Here is a 9,457-nt window from a genome sequence, read left to right on the forward strand (position 1 = left end):
CGTAATTGACCCAATCCTAAAGAAAAAAAAATTGCATGGTCATATAATTCAATGCAGAAAAAGGGTTTGACAAATTTCACAACCATTCATGTTGTAAAAACAACAAACAACAAAAAGCTCTCAGAAAAATAGGAATAGAGAATAACTTCTTCCACTTGATAAACAGCATCTATGGAAATCAAAAACAAAAAGAAAACCAAAACCAAAAATCCCAAAGTTAACATTATACTTAATGATGAAAGACTGAATTATTTCCCTCCTCAAGATCAGGAACAAGGCAAGGATATTCACTCTCACCACACTCATTTAACATAGTATGAGGTGTTCTAGCAAGTTCAGTAAGGCAAGAAAAATAATTAAAAGACAGATATGTAGGTAAGAAAGAAATAAACTTGTCTCTATTCGCAGATGATATGATTGTATACAAACTGAAGTCTAGGAATACACATATACTCAAAAAAATACCCTTTTAGAATTAATAAGTTAAGCAAGGATACAGGATATAAAACAAACATAAAATATTAATTGTAAACCTATTTGCTAGGAATTAACTATGGGCAGTGAGATTTTTATAATCACTCAAAAATGAAATATAGAAATATATCCAAATAATCAAGTATTTACAAGACTTGTCATCAAAAGACTATAAAATGCTCATGAAAAAAATCAAAGAGGTTCTAAATAAATGGAAGACATTCAGTGTTTATAGATTGGAAGCTTCAGCTTGGTAACCGTTAGTTTTGCAAGGGCCATCATGACAAAATATCAAAGGCTGGGTAGCATAAATGAAATAAATATATTTTCTCACAATCCTGGAGGCTTATTAAAGTCAACGATCAAGATGTCAGCAGGGTTTTATTTTGCCTAAGGCTTCTCTTCTCTGCTCCTAAATGGCCATCTCTTCTCTGTACCTTCAGAGTCTTCCTCTATGTGTGTCTGTCCTAATTGCAAATCAGGTTAGATTAGAGCCCATCTTAATTACCTCATTTTAATTTAAATACCTCTTTAAAGACCATATCCCAAATATAGTCACATTATCATATTGTTAAGTCTGGGGTGTTAAGACTTCTACACATAAATTTTGGGGAGAGTCAATTTAGCTCATAACAGTAAGGATTTCAATTATGCCAAAATTGATATATAATTTTAAAACTATTTTCATCAAGACATCAGCAAGAATTTTTGTATAGACCAGATTATTTAAAAATATATATGGAAAAGAACAAAGGAACTAGAAGAACAAAAAGAATTTGGAAAATGAAGAATATAGTAGAAGAAGCCAGTCTACCCAATTTTAAGCCTTATTTTTTTCTTTATCTTTTTTTATTACTGCTTTATTTATTTATTTTGGAGTATAGTCACTTTACAATATTTTGTTAGTTTCTACTGTACAGCAAAGTGAATCAGCTATACGTATACATATATCCTCTCTTTTTTGGATTTCCTTCCCATTTAGGTCACCACAGAGCACTGAGTAGAGCTCCCTGTGCTATACAGTAGGTTCTCATTAGTTATCCATTTTATACGTAGTATCAATAGTGTATATATGTCAATTCCAATCTCCCAATTCATCCTTATACTATCTTTAGTAATCAAGACTGTGTGGTGTGAGTGGAGGAATAGACACATAGGGCAATAAAGAGAACAGAAAATTCAGAAATAAACTCACAAATATGCCCAAATGATTTTTGACAAAAGTGAAAGGAAGAATTCAATGGAGAAAAGATAGCCTTTTAAACCAATGGTACTAGAGCAATCTGATAGGTTAAAAAAAACGGGGCCTTGACTGGGCTTCCCTGGTGGCGCAGTGGTTGAGAGTCCGCCTGCTGATGCAGGGGACAAGGGTTCGTGTTCCGGTCCGGGAAGATCCCACTTGCCGCGGAGCGGCTGAGCCCGTGCGCCATGGCTGCTGAGCCTGAGCGTCCGGAGCCTGTGCTCCGCAACGGGAGAGGCCACAACAGTGAGAGGCCTGCACACCGTAAAAAAAAAAAAAACAAAAAAACTGGGCCTTGACTTGTCACACATCTTACATAAAAATTAATATTCTGGTTGTGATATTGTACTATAATCTAAGATGTCGCCATTGAGAGAAACTGGGAAATGAGTACATGAGACCCCTCTGCAGTATTTCTTATTACTGCTAATGAACCTACAATTACTTCAAAATGAAACTTTTTAAAACATTTAAATAAAACATTTAAATCCTAAATAAGACCAATAGTCTGAATGTTGATTCATAGTAAAGCCTTTGTCAGTTTGGTGCTTGTGCTATCAACAGCAAGGCAGACTGCTATGATCAGGTGAAAAAAAGAGATTACTGTGTGTAGCCTCTCATCCTATAATACCCCACTTGAGTACAGACCTAAATAGAAGACAGTCCTATTTACCAATCAGCTGGGGGAACACATACTGTCTATATATATGTATATATTTCATTTTTAGGAGATTAAAGAAATTCCTAAGCTTAAAATAACACTATAGTGCTTAGGACTCAGAAATGTTATCTGCTAACTTCACAGTTTATGAAGATCTTTCATTATGAGCTTAAGGGAAGAAAAGAAACTAATACGTAAATTAAGCAAAAGAAAGTTATAATAAAAGAAAAACAAAGAGAAAACCCAACAGAGAAGGCAATAAAATTCCAGTGGAGATCATTACAGGTACTTTTAAGAAATAAAGGTAGTAGAACATAATGATAAGCATGATTTAGAACTGAAAAATATTGAGAATAAAAGCAGTACATGCAATTTTTAAATGGCCAATATAACCTCCAAAAATGACAGAAACTGAGGATGGAAATTATTTTCCAAATATAATTTTAAATGATTTTTTACCAACTGAGGAAATTCTTTCAGCCTAACATTCTCCCTCAAGGGGCATTTGGATTTGAACTCCTAAAGATGGGAAGATAATTGGTATTTTATTGCTCAATATGTTTGCAACCATAATGATGAAAATATTGTTTATTTACTTTCAATTCTGAGTCGATCTTCAGGCCATGGAAAGAAGATGCTATGTTTAAGGATGGAATGAAAATCCAAGAGCTATGATAAAAATGTAACTTACACAAAGCAGATTGTGAAGAAAATTGGGTAGAGAAACAAGGGCATTAAAATTGTCATATAAAGTATGAAAACTGAATTAAAGGACTATAGAAAAATGATTGAGTTTAATTACATTGTTTATACTAAAGATAATTGACAGAAAAACCAAAACAATAACATAATTGACTAAAACAGTTGGAGAAGAGGACCTGAGTGAGTTAAATATTTATATTTGATATTGGGGGAATAATAAATGTTATCTGATATTAATAAATTCAGAAAATATATATTGTTTGAGAAGGGAAATAACCAAAATATAAGCAATTGTGAAGAACTTGTCTGGAGAGTAGACTTAGAAGTGAAGAAGTGATCTGACTCTGTTGATATTTAATATAAAACATTCTTTAACATGTGATTTTTTTAATGAGCATATATTACTTGATAAAACCAAATACTTTAAAACTACAACCCTACTTACTTATAGGTGATAGTGATTTATATGATAGGAAGGTGCTTATTGTTGAATTGATATGAAAAATTTAGAATAGAAGCAATTACCAAACTAGAATCATGCATGTAAACATTTTTTCTAGCATTTTTTATGTGTTAAAATGTGTTATTTTTCTTTGCTTTATACTGTTGAATTTGAAATATCACCCACCCAAGGCTCTTTGTTTCTCCCTAGTTACTTGGCTAGCGGCTGCTTCTATTTGCAAGGACATATCATGTGAATTACAAGGAAGTAAAATAATTGGCCTTCAACTAGACTAAATTTTCACCAAGTGGATTATTGTGCCCTGATAATGCCCACAGTCTAAATGACAACACTCAAAACTCAAATGTGTTCTTAATTTAATTAATTATAATTTCCAAGTTAGGAAAATTGTGTTTTGTATAAAATATTATTTCATTAAATTAGCCACAATAAAAAATAAGAATCACCTTTCATTGGGAATATACGAGTAAGTTTCAAATAATTTTATCATGGAAAGTATTATAATAATCATTTCTACTATTTACAGTTAAGAATCTTAAAATCCTTCTGGCTTTACTTTCAAGAAAAGTCATCAGCAACATTTAAAAATGTATGCTTATGAAATAAATCATCCAATTACTCTATTTCTATGTTTAAATTCCCCAGTTCTTTTGGCAATAGAATATAAGTCACTGAAGCTTTGTTTCCAGTGGAAAGTGGCTGGTACCTCCAATCCTACCCCAGAAACCCACATTTATATAATCTGCAATAATTATCCAGGTATTTTTAGATCACTTCCATGGCTTTAATATTTACTTGTCATGTTACTTATTTTCACAGCTAGGCATCACATCACCCATCTTTACAAATAAATTTATTACAAATTAAAGGATATAATCCTTCTTCTCTGACTACTTTTCTACAATTTCTTTTTCCCAGCAACAAATATAATTAAAAATAATAATTGATCATTTGTTTTAACTTGTCAGTAGAACTTACCATTTCCTGGTAAGGACATCTTTGTTAAAATTGGATGATTTTTAAATGTGTCAAAATGATCAAGATAATAAAGGTCTTGAAATATTTGCCTTTTTGAATTTAGAAATGTAAGCTATGACAGAATACAATTTCTTTCTGTAAAACACATACAAACATGAATAACACATTTCAAATAGTTAACTGTTATTTCACAAGGATCATAAAAATTAAATAATTAGACGAGGAACTCTGTTCCATTATTCAACAGGACAATTAGTTCTATCAACATTTATAAGTTTTAAATATAGATTTATAATGCAAATATATTTATAATGTATTTTTATTTTTTATAGTGTATTTTTAAAATCTTCAATTAAAATCAGTAATCAAAAGAATTTAACATTAATGATAATAAAGCATTTATTATAATGTTTCCTTTATTCTTCAGTTATACTATTTCAATACTTTAAATACATGTTCAATTTTATTACCATATTTATGAATTAAAAATCTTAGTTTTGCTTAATGTCCTCCACTAGCAAGAAAACAAAAATTGAATGATACATTTCCATTTACTTATAACTTGAATTCTTTATAAATAATTTTATTTATCAAATATAAATAACTATGATTATAAATATAAGGTTTCAAAAAATGAGAAAAACGAAGATACAGTTCATGAATTTGTGCTAATGACAGTTAATTATGCTTAAAATTTATTGTCAATTTGAACAAAAACCTATCACAAAAACAAAGTAGGACATTATATAATGATAAAAGGTCAAATCACTAGGAAGATATAACAATTACAAATATATATTCATGCAACATCAGAGCACCTAAATATATAAAACAAACACTGACAGAATTGACTAGAAAAGTAGACAGAAGTGCAATAATAGTAGATGATTTCAACGTCTCACTTTTCAGGATGGAGAGACAGTTACCTTATAGGGAACAATTTTTATGAGTTTTTCTTCTCTCCTTCCCTTATTTATTTTTGCAAATATAAAAAAAAAAGCACAAACTGTGAAATAATAAAGAAAAGAAACAGAGATGAAAGAGAGAGAAAGGGGTGGAAGGAAGGATGGAAAGAAGGAAGGAAGGAAGGGAGGGTTTCTTACACAAAAGGTGACATACTATACACAGTTTTCTGCAACTTCCTTTTATCACTTAACAATTTATACTCCAAAATATACAATATATAATCCATTTAATCCATTTTGTAGAGATCTTCCCAACTGCTTTGCACAAGTACATAGTAATCCACTGTGTAGATATATTGCAGTTTATATAACTGTTGGATTTTGGTGTTAGAATTTTGGATTTTGGGGGTGATTTCAATTTTGTTACTAGTACCAATAATGTTACATTGAAGAACATTTGATACATGTCATTTCAAACTAATGTCAGTGTACTTTTGGATCTTTGGAACAGATTCCTGGAAGAGGGATTGATAGATCAAAGGCCAAATACAGCTATGATTTTGTTAGATATTGATAAAATCTTCTCCATGGATGTTGTCCCATTTTACATTTTGAAAAACAAAATATTAGACTGCTTTTTCCTCCTTAGCCTCACCAACAGAGTGTTATCAAACTTTTCATATATTTCAAATCTTACAGGTGACTAATGGTTTTGGTTTTAATTAGCATTTTTCTCATTATAAAGATTATAATATGAAATATATTTTCTAACAAACATTGTTCCATTGAAAATATGAAATCTACATTTGGATCTGAGTAGCCCAGGGACATATCCTGGGTTAATGACATAAGTGGCTATTTAGTTGTAATTAATTAGGTTAATCTGAAACCATCCATTTTACTCAGGACTGCAGTTTAAAGAGATAGGAGAAAGAAAGGCAGAACAGAAGAAAGGGAAGGAAAGATGGAAGGAAGGAAGGAAGGAAGGAAGGAAGGAAGGGAGAGAGGGAGGAAAGGAGGGAGGGAGGGAGGGAGGGAGGGGTGAATTAAGCTAGGTCTGAATTAAGACAAAAAAATATATGAATAAATGGGAAAGAACTGCTTAAATCAATGTAATTACCCTTGTTTGCTTGAAATCTGTGTTATAGTTTGAAGTCTGTGCCATACCTACCTTGTTAAAAAAACACTAAATTTACCTATTTTGCTCATATTCATGTTTCTCATAAACTCTGACCAGAAATTACAAATTTTAAAGTTTTACCGCATTTCAGCAGTAAACTACGTGCATAACCTCAGAAATGGATTGATGTCTCTTGTTAATACATATTTTGTTCATCATATGCTGGGTAGGAGCTACATATTAGTATATATGCTCAAATTTTTATTGCATTTAACACACCAGAAGGGACATTATACAACTAATAAGAAGTGAAGTCCATGTTAAGTTATTTGATCAAATATGTTTCATGAAAACTGCCTAAGAACATCAAAACAATTAGTCAAACCCAAAATTCAATCTGAGTTAGCATTCATATTCAAAGATTTGAATTCAAAAGTAAGTTCAGAGACCAAATATTATATTTTGATTTGTTCTGAAGTGGCCATCCGCCCATATGAAAAAGATACTGCAACAGTTTGGCAGGCAGTTTAAAGAGCCAAAATAACTACTCTGTGCAGGTCAGGTTCACAGGCATCTGGGTGTTGACTTGGAAAGCACAAAAAGTAATAATCACAGCATGTGGTACTTTACCGAGTAGCCAGCCAAAAGTGTCTGTCTAAATAGGCAAAAATTTTAGCTGTCATAAGAATCCTTTGAGGAAACTTTATAAATACCTATCAAATTTCAAATATCAGTGGCCAACATTTTTAAAAACACAATAAAGATCTAATAAAATGTTATAGAAAAGTTATAATAATCCTGAGGTACCCATAATTTATATCCTGGCACATTTAAAAATGTTCCTTTTGTTTAAAAATGGGCTTCAAAGATATCAATAGTTTTATTTGTATATTTTATAAATATTTGTGTGTTAGTCAATAGTCTGATTTTTAATTGTTTAAAGCAAATCCAATGCCACAAAGAGCTACTTTAGTCATGCCTTGCAGGAGTTCAAGGGGAATACCCTCTATCTTCCCCCCTCTGCCCCTCCCCTACCTTCAAGTCTTCTCCTCACAGGTCTCTGCCTGGGAACTGTGGACCTTTGCTGCTCCTTTTCTTGGAAGAGTGGCTGTTGAAAGGAGTTAAATATGGCTCTTGGGTAGTAAGTAAGTCTGGGTTGGAGGGCCATGAAGAAGGGTCAGCAAGAGGACAATCTCCCTTGGTGTCCGGAACTTGTAGAATAGCCTGCAATAGAGTGGACCACCAGCTGAGCTCCTTGAAGTGAGAGCTACAGGCTGGCAGGGAGAAGGGTGACCCCAGTGTCAACCAAGAAAAGTTAGATATGGCTGCACTTCAGAGAGCTCACCAACCAGGTGATGGTCACCAATAACAGCAGGAGGATGTTCCCAGTGCTGAAATTGAGTATGTCTGGCCTGGACCCGAACACCATGTGTTGTTTTATCTTGGATTTTGTGATGGAGAGCAACCACTTCTGGAAGTGTGTGAACAGAGAGTGGGTGCCTGGGGGGTCAGTCCAATTCATATGTGCATATTGAACTCCTTACATAAATAAAAACTCTAAATTCATATAGTATGAGTTGAGGGTCTACAGGGGATGACTACCAGCCACGGCATTCTCAAGACTCGATGCATATCTGTCAAGGCTTACCAGAAAGAGATTACAGCTCTTAAAACTAAATAAAACTGATTTGCAAGGGCTTGCTGTGATGCAAAAAGAAGCAGGGATCACAAAGATAAGATGGAAGAACCCAGAGACAAACAGCAACCTGGGTATTACTAATGGAAGTAGCTTATCCCTGGACTCAGTTCCTTCTACCTGCTGTCAACCCCCATCCTCAGTTTGGAGGTCCTGTCTCACTTTTCTCCACCCATGGCTGTGAAAAATGCTCTATACTGAGGAACCACAGTTCACACATCCCTGTCCCTGTCCTCAAAGCTGTGCCTAGGACTCCTCCCCACTTGGACAAGCTCATACTTAGCCCATACACTCATTGGAAAAATTCTCCAACCTATTCTGACAATTCATTTGCAAGTTGTCCATGATCTGATCCCATGAACTTAGCCCAGCCTCAGCATGTGTGTACATACTATCATGTTACTTCTGAGCACAACAGGACTGCATCAGTACCCCAACCTGTGGTCAGCTAGCAGAGCACCTTCACACCAGGGTCTCAGACAGCATAGCTACCTAATGGGCTGGGAGTCCAGACCTTCCCAGTGAACACTATCTTACCCAAATAATCTCAGGTCCCTTCTCCTCAGGATTCTCACTCTATAAGAACCATGTCGTGGCCACAGATATTCCTGACAGCCAATATCACACCTTGGCCTCATAACCTCATGGATATCCCTGTCACCACCTTCCATGTAAACCAAAGCCTTTTCTTAAAATATACACTATTTTTTTTATGTCTACCAGTTTTACTCAGGATTTGATCTAGGTACAAAATGACAGTCTCATAGGTCAAGAAAGAAAACAAATCTTATTAACTTCACTTTAAAATATGAAAAGGAATATATGTCCTGTTGTTCATCGAAAAAATAACCCCACCCATCATCTGCAACACAAGTGTAGTCCTATGTTGTGTTTATATGCTACAGATGAATTTAAGTATGGAAACAAAACTCAGTTGGACTGTTAAATCACCATTACTTGATCATAATAAAATTTTGTTTACTAAGATCCAGAAACTTATTTTTTTGTGTCTCTTACAGAATATAGAAGATTTGACACACTAGAATTAATAAACTCAACTCGTCTTATTTAGTGAAATAAAAAGCATACTTTCAATTGCATTCCTTGTTTCTTCAGAGTAGTTTTCAGGTCCCTTTTGTGACAGCTATCATACTTATAGTTAAGCTGTTAGGGACAAAATAATAAATTCATAGTTGAGGACAACAGACTTTAACTGCA

At 33.6% G+C, this 9,457-nt stretch overlaps 1 pseudogene; it reads left to right on the forward strand.

Moving 5' to 3' along the window:
- Nucleotides 1–7,159: 7,159 nt before the first annotated feature.
- LOC125960446 (T-box transcription factor T-like) lies at nt 7,160–9,226 on the forward strand (annotated as a pseudogene).
- The last annotated feature ends 231 nt before the right edge of the window (nt 9,227–9,457 follow it).

Source organism: Orcinus orca, chromosome 11, assembly GCF_937001465.1.
Source record: "Orcinus orca chromosome 11, mOrcOrc1.1, whole genome shotgun sequence".
In the NCBI taxonomy this organism is placed as follows: Eukaryota; Metazoa; Chordata; class Mammalia; order Artiodactyla; family Delphinidae; genus Orcinus; species Orcinus orca.